The following is a 20,630-nucleotide window of genomic DNA, read 5'->3' as shown; positions in this document are numbered from 1 at the left end:
TAAAGGATGCCTTCTTAGGGCAGCTCTGCCTCTTTTTTTCCCACAGGGAGAATACAGTGTCTCCATTCCCCAATGGCTGCCTACATTTTCCTTATCAGCCCAGTCCAATCTGTTGGACCCAGGTGGGTAATTCAACCTAAATTCAGTGGTTCAGTATGCAGGTCCAAGTGGTTGTCACTTTAATCCAGGTGTGCGGAACCAATATAGGGTTAAGCCTTGGACTGACCTGTTGGCAAAGTCACAAACAAGTCCCAGCTTAGAGGGCACAGTCCTCTTAGCATAATTGACCTTATAACACTCCCTAGATCTTATCTGGGAAGCTAATGGGATGAGGGAAGTGCAGGAAGTGTAACTATGGTCAAAACAGGTGAAACTCACAAGAACTGTGTAACTATGGTGACCACTGCCCTGTTTACCTCTGACTATAAAAGGTTGGTACCGCCTGAGGACTGGTGGAAGTCTTTCCTCTCGAGTTGGACTTACCTGCCTGGTCCCCAATATTCCCAAATTATCTCTTATCTTTTCTCTTTCATTTGTGTGCGACTCCTCTTCCAGATCCTGAACCCTGAACCACGCGGGATGTGGAGGGAAACATTTACAACATCCAGGGACTCCCATTTGGCCTCTATCAGTAAGTAAGGTGATCATTGAGTTTCGTCTGCTATTACTTTATATTATTTCTGGGTTGTTTTTCAGAACTCTGATAGGAAAGAGAGTGGGATTTATTGGGTATCCCTTGGATCCCAATACGGTAGGGTATATCTGATTTTGTATATATTTAACTCTAACAAAGTTTGGTGACAGAACCATCCTGACTGATATTCTGCAGCTACCTTAAATGCCACATTCTGTGTTCTTTCTTGAGAACAAACCTTCTTATACAAAAGGAAGCTAAACAGAAGAATGTCAATGTGAAGGCACTTCCAAGAACTAATGTGAAGCAAACCTGTGCAGCCTTCACCTGAAACTAACTTTATCATGACATTATTGGACATTACTATTGTTGGGATTTGTATGCTGAAAATTTTTCATTTTTATCTATATGCAAATGGGATAGAAATCCCCAATGAGAAGCTGCACTGCCAAGTAGTCTTTATGATCCCTAGCACTACAATATCCCAAAACAGAGTTCTCCATAGTACCACAGTCCCAGGCAGTTTAATGTGGGTCATATGAAATAAGCCGGGGTGTTGAGAGATACTAATTTCTGCAATATCAATCAGACATATTTTGTAATTCATTATTAGATAAAATACATTGTGAACCTCTGAGAAGTAGATGTGGTATGTACTAGTCCTGTTTACTTTGGAAGTCTTCATCCTCAGAGCTTCTCACACTTGTAATTCCCAGGAGTAAAGAGAGAGGATGACTGCTGTGCTGTGTCCAGCAGGAACACATGCAACATGAAAATATCTGTTGGCGTTACTTCAGACCTAGGGTGTGGGCCTGGCCTTCGTCTAGTCAAGAACACAATTTTATCAGTTTTCCCAGGGATGTTCAGACTCTAGAGAACTCATTAATGCTAAATAGGCTTACAGGAAAGAGATTTATAAATCAGAATGCCAATTTATTCACTTACGTGGAACAACACACTGAACAATGTAACAAAATACTTGCATCAGCTGGCAAGTACATTCCCCTTCCCAGTAAAAAAGTCTTCTTGGGAAATCAAAATAAGATCCGATGGTTTTTGTGGTGAGTCAAGAGGCGAAACAAAGGGAATTGGATGATATTGGGGAGTACTGTGTTCGATTAGCGGTAGGCGGATGTATTCTTCTGCACTTCAGGTTTATACCTGCCAAGAATTTTAGAGCAACATCATTAAATCTGGTATCCTCTTTCTGAATCGTTGCTGAGTAAGCCCTGAGAGGCTTTAGTATTTACTCCTTCTTAAAAACAAAATAAAACCATATTCCTTATCACTTACCCAAAGATTCTGTGATAATAATTTTTATGATAGGTATTTCACACAGTTATTTACTTTATAGCTTATCTTTCACTGCCTACATTTCTGATTACTGTGTTGTCCCCTGTTGGGTTTTGGGAAAGTTCCTTAAGCTACTTGAAGAATTTGAAAACCCATTTTATCTCATCATGAAGACATGTAAAGTAGACTTTTAGGTCAAGTTACTTCTACAAATGGTGAATCTCATTTATTTGCATAGAATGATGGCAACTTCAATTCCTGAGGTGACATTTAATGACCATATTCATACATGTTAGTGCATTTTCTATTCAAGGAGCATAATATCAAAGTGCAGGCTATGTACCTAAAATACTCTTTCTGTTGTTTCTTGGTGTAGAGATATTATACACAAAAAAAGTTTTTTAAAAGGTGGGGGGAAAACTTAAGAGGTACACAGCTACAAACACTGGCCTGTTTCAAACATGACCATATTCAATCATTTGGTATAGGATATGTTTATAAGGTATCTATCTTATCCTTAGCCTTTAGAGTTGCCTTAGGGACATGAAGATAAATAAGATTCACAATGCAATTCCAAGTGTATATTGAATAGATTAAATTTAGATCAGAATTTTTCAAGTTGAGCACACCACCATGTATCTATTACTCATTCTTGTCAGTGGGTACCAAAAAGGAATCCATTTTCCTTGAAAAACTCTTCTTCGATGCTGGTTGACTCTTCATATCTTACTGTTAAATCTTATAACTTTACGGTAATAATTTACTTGGTTTCGAATGCAAATCTCTGTTGTCAACCAGTGAAACCTGAAAGGAAGAAAATAGGTGAGGACCGTGACTCAACAGGACACTGGCTGGACAAGCATTGAAAGTCATGAGACTGAAGAGTCTATCCTGATCCTAGCTCTCTGCTATAGCATCTTGGATGACATTTACCCTGTGTGGATCTCCTTTTTTTAATCTTATTAAGATGGTTATTAACTCAGATGACCATGAGTGTTTATTGGGTAGCTGACCTAAGGAACAAACTGAGTTGAGATTAAGGAACTAAAAAGTTCTGGGAGACTGTGGTGTTAAAGAGGCAAAAATAAGCCTACATGCCTAGACAAGTTTGTTGTCTAGAAAAGGTAGTTGCAGCTGTTCATTTGGTATCATATGAAGCAATGTTTCCTAAACTCTGGGAAGTAGATTGAGATATTAAATGTATTGTTCAAGAGGAATGATGGGTATTCTCTATGCTTTAGTACCTTCTCCAATATCACAAAATAAAATTGTAATAGAGCTGGGAAAGCATTGAGAATAAAATATATATAACTTTAGATCTCAGGATGCTTTAGAGGTTAGAAAGTATTTGAAGTATTTTGCCTTTTTGTAGAAAGGCCTTAGTTTTAAAACCTGGAGCATATGGATGGCTAATTTAGGTCTCTTAGATTATTAATAGCCAAGCAAAAAACAATACCCTAAATTCTCACTGGGTGTCTTTTTCCAACACTCTGCTGTTGGTTTTCCATAGTACACCAATGTTGAGAATTGTAGGGACTCAGTGATTGTTCATCCCTTTCCTTTCTTTTTTCCGTGAGAAAATCTATACTCAAAACAATTAGAGTTGCCATTCACACAGTTAGAGCTGCAGCTACAACTCTAGTCTCCAAACAAGCAATAGGGATATATGTTTCCCCATATTTGATATATTTTTAAAATTTATGTAACAAATGATACAATAAAACAAGTTGTTAAGTCTAAAATGCCTGCACAAACACAATTTTAAATATTGTGCAATAGTGATACGATATAAGCTCTCAGTCATGAAATATTTTGATAACATCCAAGACAACATAAATATTTAAAATGAATCATGTTTTTTCTCTATTCAAATTCTTTTTCTATCACTAAGAAGTGATCTTTAGAATATGCTTGTGCTATAAAATGATTTCATCTCATAATATATTTATTTCTCTATTTCTATTTGCTAACTATATCAGACACATGCTGTACTTATTTCTTTTGGTTCAATGTACAAACATATTCTCCTACGTGTCCCTGTTTCTAGAGGCAGCATTAATCGTGGTATCACACGTAAACCGTTGTTAGACCAGGCTTCTTCCAATGGTGACTCTGCTCTTGACAAATGCACAATATGATCGCTATAAATGGTGCTGAATTGTCTCATGAAATCTTGGATAGAAGCATGTAGGTCAGAATAGGATACAATAAGCTTTTGTTTGTCATCATCAAATGCTTGGGTTATCATAGAGAGAACTATCCATATTCACGATACTTGTCACCAGGACATTTACCTTTGAGAGGCTACCCATGTTTTTTCACAGGGACATAACCAGTGGGGATATAATAGAAAATGACAGCGCTGTGCTACCAATGAGTACCTTTTAAAGGCAATGTGGGTCCCAGAATGTCATCCACCTGTCAACATACACCAGCTAATCAACCAAACTCCTAAAGCATTCCGTATGTTCACTTTACCTGCAGCTCCTTAGAGCCTCTCATAAAATGTAATATTTGACTTTACTTGTGCATTTTCAGCCTTGATATAGGGGTTAGATTGTTTATGCTTTACTTTCACTTCCTTAAAATTTTTTTAATCAGACTTTGCTTTTTCTCTCCCTGGGGTACAACAAATGGACAGCTTTCCTCTCTTGGACTCCTCCTTCCATTACCATCACAGCAGAATGCATCTGAGACTGTAATAATTCAGTGATGAAATACAAAATGTCGCAATGCCATCCCTCTTAAAGTGAACTGAGATTTTGTTATGCCATTTTAGGTGCACTAATAGCAACTCAAGTCCCACGGAGTATCCTAATGTGAATTTAATGAGCTGATAGCATATAAATGACAGTACTGTGAGGGTGAAGGTGACATAACCTTTTCCATTCTATTTGATGTTTGTCTTTGAAAAACTACAGATCTGTTCAAAATGTACCACATTATTACTAAGTGGTGCATCACTCACCAAAGGAGCTACTGTTGTTTTAGCATTTGAGAATATTGCTATCTTTTACTGGAACAAGGAACTCTAGCAATTTTTTTTTTTTTATCATTAGGATCATAAAAATCTGAATAGTCTCTCTCTGAACAAACACAAATTATGTAGCGCTGGTGTTGATTTTGCCATAGGCTGATGTCTCCAGTGACAAATATTTACTTATAGGCCTCAGATCCTTTGAACGTCACAGTCAGTGAAATAACATCACTAAATCGCATGTTAAAGTAATGAAACTATCCACCCTTATTTGAGGTATTATTTAAGGATGCAATTTAGGTGAGTTAGAAAGATGACAGTTACAGAAGCTTTGTCAGTTATAATTAACTAGTGGCCCGGTGCACAAAATGCGTGCACAGAGGCGGGGGGGGGGTGTCCCTCAGCCCAGCCTGCACCCTCTCCAATATGGGACTGCTGGCTCCTAACTGCTCACCTGCCTGCCTGCCGGATCACCCCTAACCACTCTGCCTGCCAGCCTGATCACCCCCAACTGCCCCCCCTTCCAGCCTGCTTACCCTCGACTGCCCCCCTCTGGCCTGATCACCCCCAATTGCCCTTCCCTCCTGACCTGATCATCCCTAACCTCCTCTTCCTTGGCTCTGCCACCATGGCTTTGTCCAGAGGACGTCCAGAAGGTCTCCCAGTCTAATTAGCATATTACCCTTTTATTAGAATAGATTGATTTCATAGTTTAGTTGGGTCTTTCAGGGTGACCTACTATTTGTGAAAATTCAGGTAACCAAATAAAATTAGAGTAATATAGTTTTTCCCTGGCACATATGAAAAATGGACTAAGGGAAGGGTGCTCAACTTTTTTAAAATAAGAAGAAAAGAAAAAAAATGTTTCAATATCTTTGATGGTGAATAACAGTAATAAGTGGGATTTCTATTTTAGGAGTAGAAGTATAGATTAGAGTATGCTAGAGGGTTTGGGCTAGAATGTGGGAGTCAAAAACCAACTGGGTAAAAATGTGTGGCCTACAGACTCATGTGTCACTAGACTGAAAATCTTTTAAATTTCTCACATTTAAAAAAGGGAATATACACCTCAAATGTTTTTTTAAGACTTTTTGAGCTTTTCCACTGAAGTCTAATTTACAAATGAAGAACTGATCCCAGGGAAATTTCACTCTTTTCTGCAGTCTCAAGGCTAGTTTAAATAACAGAGCTAAGCAAGATTAGCACACTCATCCTCTGCGTCTTCATTCTGTGGTCACTTCATTTTCATGGCTACATCAAGTCATGATAAAAACATGAAATTAATGTGATTTTTAAAATTTATCAACCTTTCATGTAGGTCTAAGTAATGAGCATGGGCTCTGATCTGAATTGAAATTGTCATGCCCCAAAATTAAGTTAAACAAAAAAAGTAAGTTAAACAAATCTCTCAAGACTCAAGAAGCCATTTAACTTTCCAAATGAAAGTATACCTTGGGTTACATTCTATGAAAATAAAAATTAAGCAGCTTATGAGTCTCAAAAGTTTGGATTTTGGCAAAGTTCAAAAATCTTTTGGTTGCCAGGTGACAAAGCAAAACATATCACATATGCTTAACAACCAACATGTACATATTTTGTCTTTCCAAGGTTTCTAGGGCTGGTCAGGCATAATGATGCATTACTGCTGAAGGAGCTTCCAGCAGGGACAAATGTTTATCTGTTTCCAAAAGCGTTTTCTTAATCCATAACAAAAACAGCCCGATATTTCTCATTGTTTAATGATTGAGTAAAGGTTAATGCTACCCAATAGAGATTGTACCCCACTTTATTTTTATATTGTCTCAGAGACAGTATTTGTTAAGTGAAAATCACTACTTATACTGTGGTTGAAAAACATTAAATATGTGAAAGGTATTTCTTTTCCTAGGGACTTTAAAAGCATTATACTATTTGGCATATCTATTATCATTAAAATATCAAATTATTATTTTAAGTTGTGGGAATTATACTGAAGTCTGAGTATTGCATTGCATTTTACATGAATTTAAATATATATTTGAGGATTATAAAATTCCTTTGAGGCACAAGACCAGTCAAAACATTTTTTATTATATTTAATGTCAGGCTAAAATAATGGTAGAATGATGTGTTACTCACAGACAACTTCCAAAGAGAATATTAATTGCACAATGAATCTATGCCTTGCTGAAGAACAATAACTTCTGCTCACTTAAAAGTAAACAACTGATTTATCAGCGACTGGTGGTAATGCAATTTTAGGGAAACCTTTTATTTATTTATTTTTTAAGAAACACCTGTATGCTTTAAATTCTACTTTTTAAATTTTTACAGTAAAATGTGATTAAAATATCATAAGTGAAAAACAAGAGTAACCATTATAAAAGGTTTGAAAGGGGTAATATTGACCTTTTCTTGGAGTTTGTTTTTATAGAATTATTTTCATCAGTTTTCTGGGGACATGATTATTTTATCATAGGACATAGCACATTTCTAGGTTCACTCCACACTCAATAAAATAAATGATCTTTAGTAATTCTCTTTTTAAGAAGAGAGTTTAATTATACCTTATTGATTTTTTAAAAAGCATTGTGTTAAAAATCATAAACAACAAGCACGCTATTGATTCTTTGATAGTAATATTGTTGTTTATCTTACAATAGATTAATGCCCTGAAAAATGTGGATTAAACTACAAATATTCATTAAACGTTTATGAAGTTAATTTTCAAGTAGAGTTCTCTTATAAGTTGTACCAATTTTGAATGCCCACAGTGCTTTGTTAGACAGCTGTTGTTTTAATTTTTTAAACAAATGGGTGTTTTGTTTTTAGACTAAAGTAAATAATAGAAATGTCTGCAAAATGCAAGCAATAGAGAAATATATTCTAGAAGTTGAATGTCTTCAATAGTTCCACTTTATAAAAATCATTTTAGGAAATTTATGTTATTCCTTTAATTTTTATTTTATTCATCTATTTATACTAATAAAAGGGTTATATATTAAATAGACCGGATAGACCGGACATCTTCCTGACTACATTCCAAACGTCCTTCCTGAGAAAGCTGGGAGTATGGCCAGCCTGCACACCACTCACAACCCCTTGCCCAGGTTGGCCCCGCCCCCCCCCCAGCAGGGACCCCCACCCTGATTAGGGGCATGGTGAGCCTGCAAACTGCCTGCAGCCACTCGCCCAGGCCGGACCCGACCCCCTGTGGGGACCCCCACCCCAATCCGGGGCCCCTTTTAGAGCAGGCCAGCCTGCCCCCACCTGTGCACCTGGCCTCTATCCCATATAATAAAAGGGTACAGCAGAACGACAAGAACGACCACTGGACCAGTCACTACGAGGTGCATTGACCACCTCTTGGTCCCTTTCCCCAGCCGGCAGGCTCTGATCACCTGATGGCCACCCATGGCGGGGACGGGGCCAGTGAGCAGGAGGGAACAGTTGACCTCTTGGTCCCCTCCCCTGGCCGTCAGGCACTGATCACCCGATGGCAAATGGGGAACCAGGAGTGGGTACCAGCAGGGGGTGGGGCCGACTGTGGGCAGCTGGGGAAGATGGCCCTGATCGCAGGCCAGGTCCAGGGACCATACCCGTGCACAAATTTCGTGCTCCAGGTCTCTGGTATATATATAAAAGCCTAAGCAACCATTAAAACCAGACAACTGGATGACCAGACAACCGGCTGGTAGCTATGACATGCAGTGACCACTGGGGGGCAGATGATCAAAGCAAGAGCTTCCCCTGGTGGTCAATTCACTCCCACAGCCAACCTCCCAAGGCTGGCCAACTTCCTGCGGTCCCCTACCCTGCTGGCCCCAATCGGCCCCGAGTGGGACTACACGAGATGACCCCAATTGGCCTCAATTGCTGGCCAGGCGGAGGGACTCCACTGTGCAAGAATTCATGCACCAGACCTCTAATATATTAATAATTTCTTGACTTTTAATAAAATGAGATTGTGCTATTCATATTTTTCAATATACTTTCTTCACATACCAATATATTCAATTTTTTACCTTATTCCTTACAATAAATATAAGCTATCCATATATTTACATATCATATCCAAGTATCATATGCAAATATGATGAATAATTTTAATCCTCCTCATTGATGGACATTACAGTTTTTAAAAAATGTGTATCATTACACATAACACTACAATATATTTGTATATATATATATTTGTACTGTGGAGACATTTTTAAGAATAAATTCTCAGAAGTAGAAATGCTAAGTCAAAGGACATTCAATTTTTAAGATTATATGTCAATATAAGGTTGAACACAACCATATCCACTACGGACTTTTTCAAACTTTACAATATTTTGTAATTTGATAATTTTTAAAAAGCTTCTTTAAAAAGTCAATTTATTTCGTTATAAAAGGGTTACCTTTTATATATGTGTTGCTTATTTCTAATATTTTTCAGTGAATTCTCTATTGGTATTTTTTCAATTTTTAAAAAATATATTTTTATTGATTTCAGAGAGGAAGGGAGAGAGAGATAGAAACATCAATGATGAGAGAGAATGACTGATTGGCTGCCTCCTGCAAGCCCTGCACTGGTGATAGAGCCCGAAACCTGGGCTTGTGTCTTCACCAGGAAATGAACCGTGATTTTCTGGTTCATAAGTCAACACTTAACCACTCTAGCTGGGCAGTATTTTGCCAATTTTAAATCTTTTTATCTTGTGTATCTGCAAAAAAAATCTTCATATAAAGCATTATATTACTCAGCCAATTTTATATATAGCAAATATGTTAATCCAGAATGTCATCTGTCTTATAAATTTTCTTGTAATATAAAGACTTCCAAAATTTAGTCAATGTATCAATTTTTCCTTATCATATTTAAATTTCATCTATTATCTTAGACATATCTTAACAAACAATTTCTAAGCAATAGGAGTCTTATCATAAATTTAAATGAGGACTATGATAGTTTAGGAACAAAGTTTCAAGTCACCAAGATGACTGCGTGGTATAAAATATCTTTATATTTTAACAGCTGGAACTCTGCTAATGTTTGTTTCTGACTTAAGTTTAAAAATTATATTAAAAATAAAATAAATCTTGTTCCTGAGAACCCTGTGGCAACTCACCCCCTAAGCTTTACTGGGATTATTGGCCACAGGAGAGATTTCTGTGAGGAGCAAAGGCAAGTACTTGTATTTGTTTTTTAAATCTCTTTTTTAAATCTTTATTGCTGTAAGTATTACATACGTCCCCTTTTCCCCCCATTGACCTCTTCTAGTTCACCCCAGTTCCCCACTCCATTTCTTCGCCACCCTATTGTCTGTGTCCATGGGTTATGCATATATGCATACAAATTCTTTGGTTGATCTCTTCCTACCCACCCACTATCCCCCTCCTTCCATAGTGCATTCCAGGCATTGGTGTTTTGTTGGGTCTATTGCTAAAGGAAGTGAGATTCTAGTTATGTCTCAATTTGAACTGTGGATGATCCCCTGCCATAGCTCAAGAGACTATGGACTGAATTCCTAGAAATACTTATAATGTGGGCTATAAATTCTGCTGCCATTGCACATCTGATAGAATCCCAGGAAACTGTCAAAATAGCTCAGGACTTTGAGGAAGACAGAGAAGAATACTTAGTGATTCTCATTTCAAAAGGATCCAGATTTCAAATTTTTAGAACCTGAGGTTGAAGCAGGATGTAAAACACTAAATAACAAATCTTTTCCCTCATTTAGTCTGGAAACAGAATATTAAGAAATGCAAAGAAATCAAGATGGCAGCACAGATAAATGCCTATACTCGCTGCCTACCATAACCACATCAAAATTACAACTAAAATACAGAACAACCATCCTCCAGAACCACTGGAAAACTGGCTGAATGGAAGTCCTACAACTAGAGAAGTAATGAAGAAAGCACACTGAGACTGGTAGGTGCAGAGGAACAGAACCATGTGGTCTGGCACTCACATGGGTTGCTTTTTTAATTAGGAGGGAGGTTGCCTCTGGGGGGGCCACCTGGAAGAGCAAGGGGACTCAGCCCCACACCAGACCCCCAGTCCAGGCTCCCAGATCTGGGAAAAGAAGAAAAGAAGTCCCTGTAATTATGCGCTGTAAAAACCAGTGCAGGTTGGAGCTCAGTGACACAGAGGCTGCTGGCATCACCAACTACACTTACAAGGTCTCACTTCCTCTGAGCTCCAGCACCAGGGCTCTAGGGAATGCAGACACATAGGAGGAGGAACTGGATTATATGGCATGGGGCAGAAACTTGGGAGCGGCTTTCTCCCTGACAGAGGTACTTGCAGGGTTGACTGGCAGCCATTTCTGTTTGCTCCACCCTGGTGATTCCCTAAGACCCCACCTCATACAATCTACAGCCCCACCCAAGCGGCCTGCAAAGGCTTTTTCATATGAATGGCCTGTACTTGAAAATATCAAACAAGCTGTAGCTGGGTCAGGGAGCCCCAAACCTATCAATAAATGGCCCAAGACCCCGCACCAGGATCAGCCTGCCTTGCTTCATAGCTGGGCCTCATCTGGGCATTTCCAAACCAGATACAAAGAGGAGGAATCTGAAAATCTCTCTGTAGCTCCTGCTGCATGGCCCCAGGAAGTGGATGACTTTACACCTCCTTGGAGATCCAAGGTCCAGTGTACCCAGTGGTCAGTGTCAGACCATACCAGATTACAACTCTACATACACATCCATCAGTGACACACTCAAGGGGCAGACTCAGTGAGCACCAAAGTCCCACTGAAGCAAGTTCTGCTCTGTAGAGGTGTCTCCTGCATAGCAGCTCTCCCACTCTAGGCACAGCTGGTCCCCATAGCAAATTGACCTGGAGGTCAATTCCTCCTAGTGACACCAATAGCAATAAGATCTCAACTACAACAAGACTGTTCCTAGCCCACAAAGGGGTGCACCTATAGTTCCCAACTCAGGTGACTGGGGAGACTGAGCCACTGGGCCCTATAGGACACCTACTATACAAGGCCACTCTACCAACTCAAGGAGACATAGCAGCTCTACTCAATATATAGAAAGAAACACAGGGAAGCAGCCAAAATGCAGAGACAATGAAACATGTCACACATAAGAGAAATGGAAGAAAGAAAACTACTGGATATAGAGTTAAAGCCACAGTTATAAGGTTACTCAAGACTCTTCTAGAAACTTCCAAAGGATTTAATGAGACTTTCAAGGATCTTAGTGAGAATGCCAAACGCATGGAAAAGGATCAGTCAGAAATTAAGCATACACTGACTGAAATAGATAATAATATGCAGGGATTCAACAGTAGAGTAGATGATTCTGATAATCAAATCAATGATTTGAAATATAAGAAAGAAAAAAAACAACAACACCCAACAAAAGACCAAAAAGAATAACAATCCAAAAATATGAAGATAGTGTAAGGAGGCTCTGGAACAACTTTTAGCATACCAACTTTCACATTATGGGGGTGCCAGAACAGGAAAGAGAGCAAGATATTGAAAACCTATTTGAAGAAATAATGACAGAAAACTTCCCCTACCTGGTGAAAGAAATAGATGTCCAGGAAGAACAGAGAGTCCCAAACAAGAGGATCCCAAAGAGGACCACACCAAGACACATCATAATTAAAATGCCAAGGGCTAAAGACAAAGAGAGAATCTTAAAAGCAGCAAGAAAAAAACAGTTAATTACCTATAAGGAAATGCTCATACAACTGACAACTGATTTCTCAATAGAAACTATGCAGGCCAGAAGGAAGTGGAAAGAAATATTCAAAGTGATGAATAGCAATGACCTACAACCAAGATTAGTCTACCCAGCAAAGCTATCATTTAGAATTGAAGGTCAGATAAAGAGTTTCACAGACAAGAAAAAGCTAAAGGAGTGCATCACCACCAAACCAGTATTATCTGAAATGTTGAAGGGTATTCTTTAAGAAGAGGAAGAAAAAAAAGATAAAGATTAAAAAAATATGACAACAAAATGGCAACAAATACATACCTAACAACAATTGACTTTAAAATTCAAAATAAATGAAAAAGAAATCTAATGAACAGAATAAACTGGTGAATAAAATAGAATCAGAGGCATGGAAATGGAACAGTCTGATGACTCTCAGAGAGAAGGGGGTGGGGGGGAGTTGGGGGCAGGAAGAGGTTAAAAAAAGATCTTATATGCATATATGCATTACCTATGGACACAGAAAATAGGGTGGCAAAGGCCTGGGGTGGGGTGGGAACTGTGTGGAGGGAGACAATGGGGGCAAAAAAGAGGGACATCTGTAATAATCTCAACAATAAAGATTAAAAAAAAGAAGAAATGCAATAGAAGTATTGCCCAAATATAACTAAAAAGTTATGTCTCTTTCTGTTATGTGTTCAAAATATGCATTATATGTTTATACTATTCAAGGTATTGTGCAAGGCTTTATGTAAGATGCAAAAAAGAATGAGATGAATAAGAATGATGATAGTGGTTATTACTAGTATTGCTATTATTTAAAGGTACTTTTTATACAAATACACAGAAAACAAAAAAGCAGAAGGTAATCAAAAAAAGAACACAGATAATGTATTGTGGGGGGTTTAGGAAGAAGGCATTATTTTTCTCTGTAAACATCAGCCAAACTGTTTTAGGAAAGAAGTGACTATATCATTGAGTTATAAAGAATAAGAGAAACTGAGACATGGAAATTTATGAAAAAACAATATCCCAAGGAGAGAAAATGTTTTGAAGGAAAAGAAATTGTATCTGCTCAGATCCAAAGTCCTTATACATAGAGTGTCCCTCAAAAATGTATACACACACACTTTGAATCATTATAATAGCAGTGTTTATTAAAATACATTTCATTTTCAAAATTGATCTATCAGCTGTTAAAGGATATATACGTTTTTGGGGGGACACCATATATATATTCTCTCAACTCTTGACTACAACCACAAGCACAAATTATTTGACAAAATTTCTTAAATAAGAACTAGAGATAAACTGGTTGACTATTATCTGAAATACAGGTAGTTTGAAATTTTCCTGTGTTAATGAATATTCATAGTATGCAAATAAGAGTTCTGATATTAGACATGCTAAAAGACAATTTTTTTAAATACATTTTTATCATATATGTATTTTAATTTAGAGGCTTTGCCATTGAGCTTTTTTTATGATGCAAATGTTTGGAGGTGGGTTAGGTTCCTATATGAGAAAGGAGGGTATCTAAGCCTTTTGATTTTCTGCTTGTAGCTTCCAATGAAAGCCTGTTGGAAATCAGCATTATTTTGCTTCTGGGTCCTAGTGCATCTGAGATAGCAGAATCCTCACCACTATAGCCTAAAACTTAGGAAAAAATCAATCAAATACTTCATCATATTGTCACTTTTATCTGATAACTGCAAGTAGGGGCCCTTCCAGGACTGTGACCCAGAGCATGAACACAATCTATGAAGCTGACCCTTCTGCACTGCCAAGAGATGGGCAGCCTCAGTTTAACATTCACCGGGGTTTGGATTTTCTCTCATAAATGTGCATATCAAAAAATGTGAATCACTTGTCAGCACAAGTCCCATGTGTATAATATGGGTCAAAGTGACAGCAATGGAAGAGCTTCTTTGCTCTTTGCCTCCAACCCAAGCCTGTCATCTTATATGAGCCAACATCTCTGCCCATAATTTAGGTGCTAGAAATAAGTAAACAGTGACAAACTATTAAAATAATTTGTTCAGATATAACTTGATTGTCTCAGTGCAATAAGTGGGAGACAGCTTTGAGAAGCTCTCTCCTCTGTTCAAGGGTACATGTGTGTGAAGGAGGAATGAAGCTTAGATAACATTTCAATAAATCTTCAAGCCTAATTATTCTCTCTTTCCAATATATAGAGATTGAGAGCTATATGGAAAGAGATCTTATATCTTAGAATCCCAATATGCCAAACTTCATTGGCATTAACATAAATTAAAATCCGTTTTACCTTAAAAGGAGAAAGACTAAGAGGAATACAAACAGGTTAATGAAGCACACCAACGTGGTGACAATAGTTAACCATACTGTATTGTGTACTTGAAATTTGTGAAGAGGATACATCTTCAACCTTCTCACCTCTCAAACACACATGCACACATGCACACACACGCACACACACGCACACACGCACACACACGCACACACACGCACACACACACACGAAATCAACAACACACATGCAGTTTGCTCAAGAGGGAAACACTCAAGGAAACAAAGCTTGAGCCATAGAAGCAAATGGTTACTGCGGCAAAGCCCAATAAATTTAAGCTTTGTGTATACAAGTGGACTGAGTAGCTTTGGAAACCACACCTCTGTCAGTTTACACTCATGGATCTGGTCCTGCTGTTTCCACTCAGAATGTAAGTTTTGATTTATACAGCTTTTGGTGTTTAAGGTTTTGTTTGGTTTTAAATCCAAACCTGTCTTTCTTTTCTTTTCTTTCTTCCTTTCTTTCTTTCTTTCTTTCTTTCTTTCTTTCTTTCTTTCTTTCTTTCTTTCTTCTTGTATTGCAGCAAAAATTTTTTTCCAAAAACACACACCAAAATATTTATTTGTATGTACATACAATCTCATTTTATAGAAGGTACATATTTAATATAATCTGAATGCTCTAAATCAATATTGAACAGAGCTTCTAAAACTGAAATAATATGGAAATTTGTGTAACCTGCAATTATAAAAAGCACAGTTACAGGAAATAAATGTTTTCTATTCTCTTCTGGGAACCCTAGATAATTTATTTATTCATCCTGCATTTGATTTATAACAAATGGAATGAATCGACATCAAACTCCTCAAAATGCAATTATTTCCATAGGTCACAGATCTGAAATATATGCCATAAGAAATTCTAGTTAGAAGAGACATAGCTCTTTAGTCTTGCATGAGCCTTTGGTGGAGAAATGAAAAAATTAATGTCAGAGGGGTTGGTTAAGTCATTTGTTCCAAACAGTACAACAGAATAGAGGCCTGGTGCATGGGTGGGGATGGCCCACCCACCCCGCCACCCTGCTCCTAATCCAGATTTTTTTCTGTTCAACATATGCAGAAGGGTCTCATAGTCCTAAATCTAATACTTTTACTGACTTATGTGGGACAAAATAGTTTATCTTTAATCCCGTGTCATATATTACCAGGCCTCCTCCCAGTAATCATTCATCCTAAATACTAAACAAAACAAACTAACAAAGAGTGAAAGTGGTGAAAAAGAGAGGGAGAAAATTCTAGTTTTCTAATGAACCAAGTGCTTTAGATGATCACTGTGGAAAAGTTCTATGACATTATGAAATTGGAGCAATGGTTGATCCCGGCTTTTGGACTGAATTAATCATTATTACTATTAAAAACTTTTTTCAAAAATTATTTTAAAATTTATTTCAAATTTTATAATATTGAATCATCTAAATAGGAGACATGTGTTTTTTTTATTATTTTGTTTTGTTTTTGTTTGTTTCTTTAGGTACTAGTTCCATAACTGCTACCTCTGCAAATGGTGACCTGGTCATAAATACATGGTCAGTTAAGTTCTTGAAAGTAATTATTTTTTGATAATATGGAAAATCTACTTACATAGTTAAAATGAGACACTTGAAATAAGGACTGGTTTAGAGATAAAATAATGATATTCATGAATCCATTCTGGTTTCAAAACAAATGCATAACTATAGTCTATCTATTTACAGGTGTAATATTTATTGAATTCTATTTTCTACATTATAAGACATTGATAAAATCTTGAAACTCTGAGAGAAACAGGTGAAGTCTCAGATTAGTGATTTTCACCATTGGCTGCTTATTTTGATTACCTTGGAAATTTCCCAAAATACTGATGCCTGAACCTCCCCCACAGAGGTGATGAATTAATTAGCCTGGGTGCTGCCAGGGTATCATATTTTTAAGAACCTCCCGTGTGATTGTAATTGTGGACAAGATTTGAAACTGCTCATACACATTTTCATGGCCATGACTTTGGCATTATTATCAGTCTCTGCTTTTGTCCAATTGATCTGGAGCTATGGAACCATCTAGGTCAGTGATGGCAAACCTATGACACACGAACTCATTTTTTTGGTTGATTTTTCTTTGTTAAATGACGTTTAAATATATAAAATAAATATCAAAAATATAAGTCTTTGTTTTACTATGGTTGCAAATATCAAAAAATTTCTATATGTGACACGGCACCAGAGTTAAGTTAGGGTTTTTCAAAATGCTGACACGCCGAGCTCAAAGGGTTCGCCATCGCTGACCTAGGGTCAGGTTCTTCTGGGCATTATCTTGGCCTTGAGAGAACCTGATCAGCAGCTTATGAAAAAGAAGGGAGGAGGACTCTTTAGATAGGGCTGCGACACTTCCCCTTCTGTCATGCTCTCAGACATAACTGAGAAACAGCTAAAGTATCCTGTCCACAGATGTTTCAAAACATTTAAATGAAATAAGATAGTATGTGACCATCCTTGAAGTATGATGATTGCATACAAACACTAAAGTTTACTAAATTAAAATGCATAATCCATTCACGGCGCTTGCAACCTCTCAAGCTTTAGTTGCTCTCTTGAATGTGCTCTTAAGATCTCAAAGCTCCATTTGCTTCTATCTCCAGGCTCCCAGCTCACTGTAGAACTCCACTGACTAAATAAAAACAGCTCACCCAGGCTAAATGATAACTCTCTTCCACAGGCTTATCAGCTCCACTTATTTGGTGCACTAGAGAGATCCTCTCACTTTCCACCTTTTAGGAGGTCACTGACCCTGGAATGGAGGGGAGGGAATTTAATGTCTTTCACTACCAATCAGCACCTCACTTTTCATGCTTCCTCCCTCTCCTCTCTCAGCCAGCGTAATTTTCCAGAAACTTTCAATGTCTATTCTGTTTTTTGTTTTTTCTGACCCCGGGGTACATTCATTCCTGTGTAACTCTGTGTCTCTACCAAAGTGTATTCTTATGTATATCTTTCCCTTTGTAATTGCACGTTCATACATTGTCTTGTCCTGCAGAGTTGAAGACATATTTCTGACAATTCAAACAACAACAACAAAAACAAAAACAACTTCTTTTACTCACTGCACAGTGTCCCTGTTGCATTGTCTTTTTACAACTGTGTGTGTGTGTGTGTGTGTGTGTGTGTATGTGTAGTAGGGCTTTTTTTGTGTGCGTGTGTGTGTGTGTGTGTGTGTGTGTAGAAGGGCTTTTTTGTGTGTGCTTTAGCACACTGGGGTGACATGTTTACTTTCTAAGAGGCAGAACAGCCAGTTTCTATGACTGACAAAACTGATCGGCTAGCCCAACCAGTGTGGCTCAGTGGTTGAGCATTGACCTATGAATTAGCAGGTCACTATTGGATTCCTGGTCAGGGCACATGCCCAGATTGCAGGCTTGATCCCAAATGTGGGGCATGCAAGAGGTGGCCAATCAATGATTCTCTCATCTTTGATGTCTCTATCTCTCTGTCCCTCTCTCTTCCTCTCTGAAATCAATAAATATATAAATATTTTTAAAAACTGATTGGTTAGAAAAATCACCTGGGAAGCTTATTAAAAACAGAGTCCCGAGCCCCATCTCATAGTCATGCAGTCAGAATATTTGAGGTTAAGGTCCAGGAACCCATCATGTATAAAACCCCATAGACAGTGGCCTAGTGAGCAAGACTTGGTCTTGAGGCCATGTAGTTCAAATCTCAGCTGACTAATTTCCTGAGCTTCAGTTTCTTCACCTGAAAATAGAGATTAATTCACAGTGATGTGTGAAGCTGAAATAAAATCATCCATATAAAGAATATAATATAAGGGAAGGACTCAACAATTATTTGCCTTGTTTCCTCGGAGCTTGTGATGATTCAGGGCATTTACTGAAATCATCTATGTGCCTTTCACCTCAGAACTCCCCTTCAGATTTGCTGGAATATAACCAGCAGGGATGATAACTTAGTAGTTAGGTTTTTAGTAAGAAGCTGATTAATTGCCATGCCTGCACACTTGGGGTTCTACTTTAAAACACAGTTATAGTCACTATTGACAAGTTCTACTGAGTAGATTTATCTGGAGGAAAAAAATATAATCTTCCCTCTTTCCTTCACAGAGGGATAGACCAGAAAGTTCAAGAAATCAATTGTAAAGGGGAGGCATTTACAAAATAAAATCTAATCGGAAGTTAAATATGATTCTGCAAACAACAGAGCAATTGAAAGGCACTTGTCAAAGGAGGGAGGCCACCGCGGAGCAGACAAGTAAATGGGAACCTCTGCAAGATAAATCTTAACCAGAGACAGAATCGTTCCTGCCCCTCTGATCAAAGGAGTTCTTCTGGGTTAAACATATTCTGAGGAGGAAAGCAGAAAATGTTCCTGTCCCTGGGAAAAGGCAGCTGTGCAGGTTAACGTCCAGTGAATTAACTGACACCCCGGGTTCCTGTCCCCTGTGGAGCCTGCCTGATACGTGTTCTCTACAAAGTCTGCACTGGCCGGGCTTCTCCTTCTCTCTTTCCTGGCCCAGTGCTCTGAAGGCGTTTTGAAGTTTGCCCGACACAAGTCATGTCCCACTGAGTAATAATTTACAGTAAGAATACACATATAGTATGCATTACATTGTTAAAGCGCTGATAAAGTGTGCATGATAATTCCTAGATTACAAAGATTTTATGTTCACCATCAGCCTAATGTGATCATAGTTTCCTCTTGGTTACAGGTTCTTGACAGTCCCCTCCCCCCCAGTCTCCTCCAACAATTCTGTACTTTTAGTGTTAGTCAGACATTCTGTCATTCTTCATTTCAGTCTCCATGTTAATTTACTCTTTTACTATGGCATGTATAGGACATAGTATATGGCTTGTATCTTCCAGTATCACTTTGAATGAAATCCCCAGTCCTTAGCATGTCCTTTCTACCTTTGCTTAATGTGCTAATTCTGAATAGATTGCCCAATGACCCTCATTCTGCATTAGCCACACTAACCTCCTTGCCTTTCCAGGAATATGCCAAGTCTCTCCCCTCCTTGGGCTCACAGTGCTTGCTTCGCCCTTCCTTAAAGCTCTTCCTCAATAGTGTATCATTCAGGTCTCTCCTGAAACATCATTTCTAAGGGGTCTTTTCAGACCACCTTATTTACAGTAGCACCTCAGCCACTTACTGTGGGCCCATTCTGCTCTATTTTTCTTCTTGATCCCTATCAGTCTGACATTACATTTGTTTTACTTGTTGACATTTCATTTAATTATTTTTACTCTTGCCCTGGTGAGCACATGAGCCCCATGGAAGTAGAGACCCGGACAGTTTTGCTCATGTTTGTGTCTCTAGTACTTACAACAGTTCATAGAATATGGAGTTTTAGGAAATGTGCTGAATGAATGAATGAATAAATGAATACTTCTTATTGAAGTTTAAAATATTTGAGAGTGGTAAATAACAGCCCATATAATCATGCACAATAGATGCTTTATAGGATTTTATAAAATAAAGAATGTATGAACAAATGAATTAATAAAACATTATTTGATTAGCTATAAAGCCTTCTTCTCAATCCACAACTCAGTGTATTAGACAAATTTTCTAAGTGCTGACAACACATGATAAATAAGAAAGTATCATTGCCAGGCTATTAGATGACAATTAATTAATAATTTAACCTTCTACATTATAATTTCTTTAGAGCAAGGCCAGTGGATATTTTCATAGCAGCCTGAAGAAGGACCAATATAGCTCCAAGTCAGGGGGATGTTATGTGTGCTTTGAGAACCATGAGATT

The sequence above is a fragment of the Myotis davidii genome, unplaced genomic scaffold (genome assembly GCF_000327345.1).
Source record: "Myotis davidii unplaced genomic scaffold, ASM32734v1 scaffold140, whole genome shotgun sequence".
Lineage (NCBI taxonomy): Eukaryota > Metazoa > Chordata > Mammalia > Chiroptera > Vespertilionidae > Myotis > Myotis davidii.
This window is presented reverse-complemented; position numbering follows the sequence as displayed.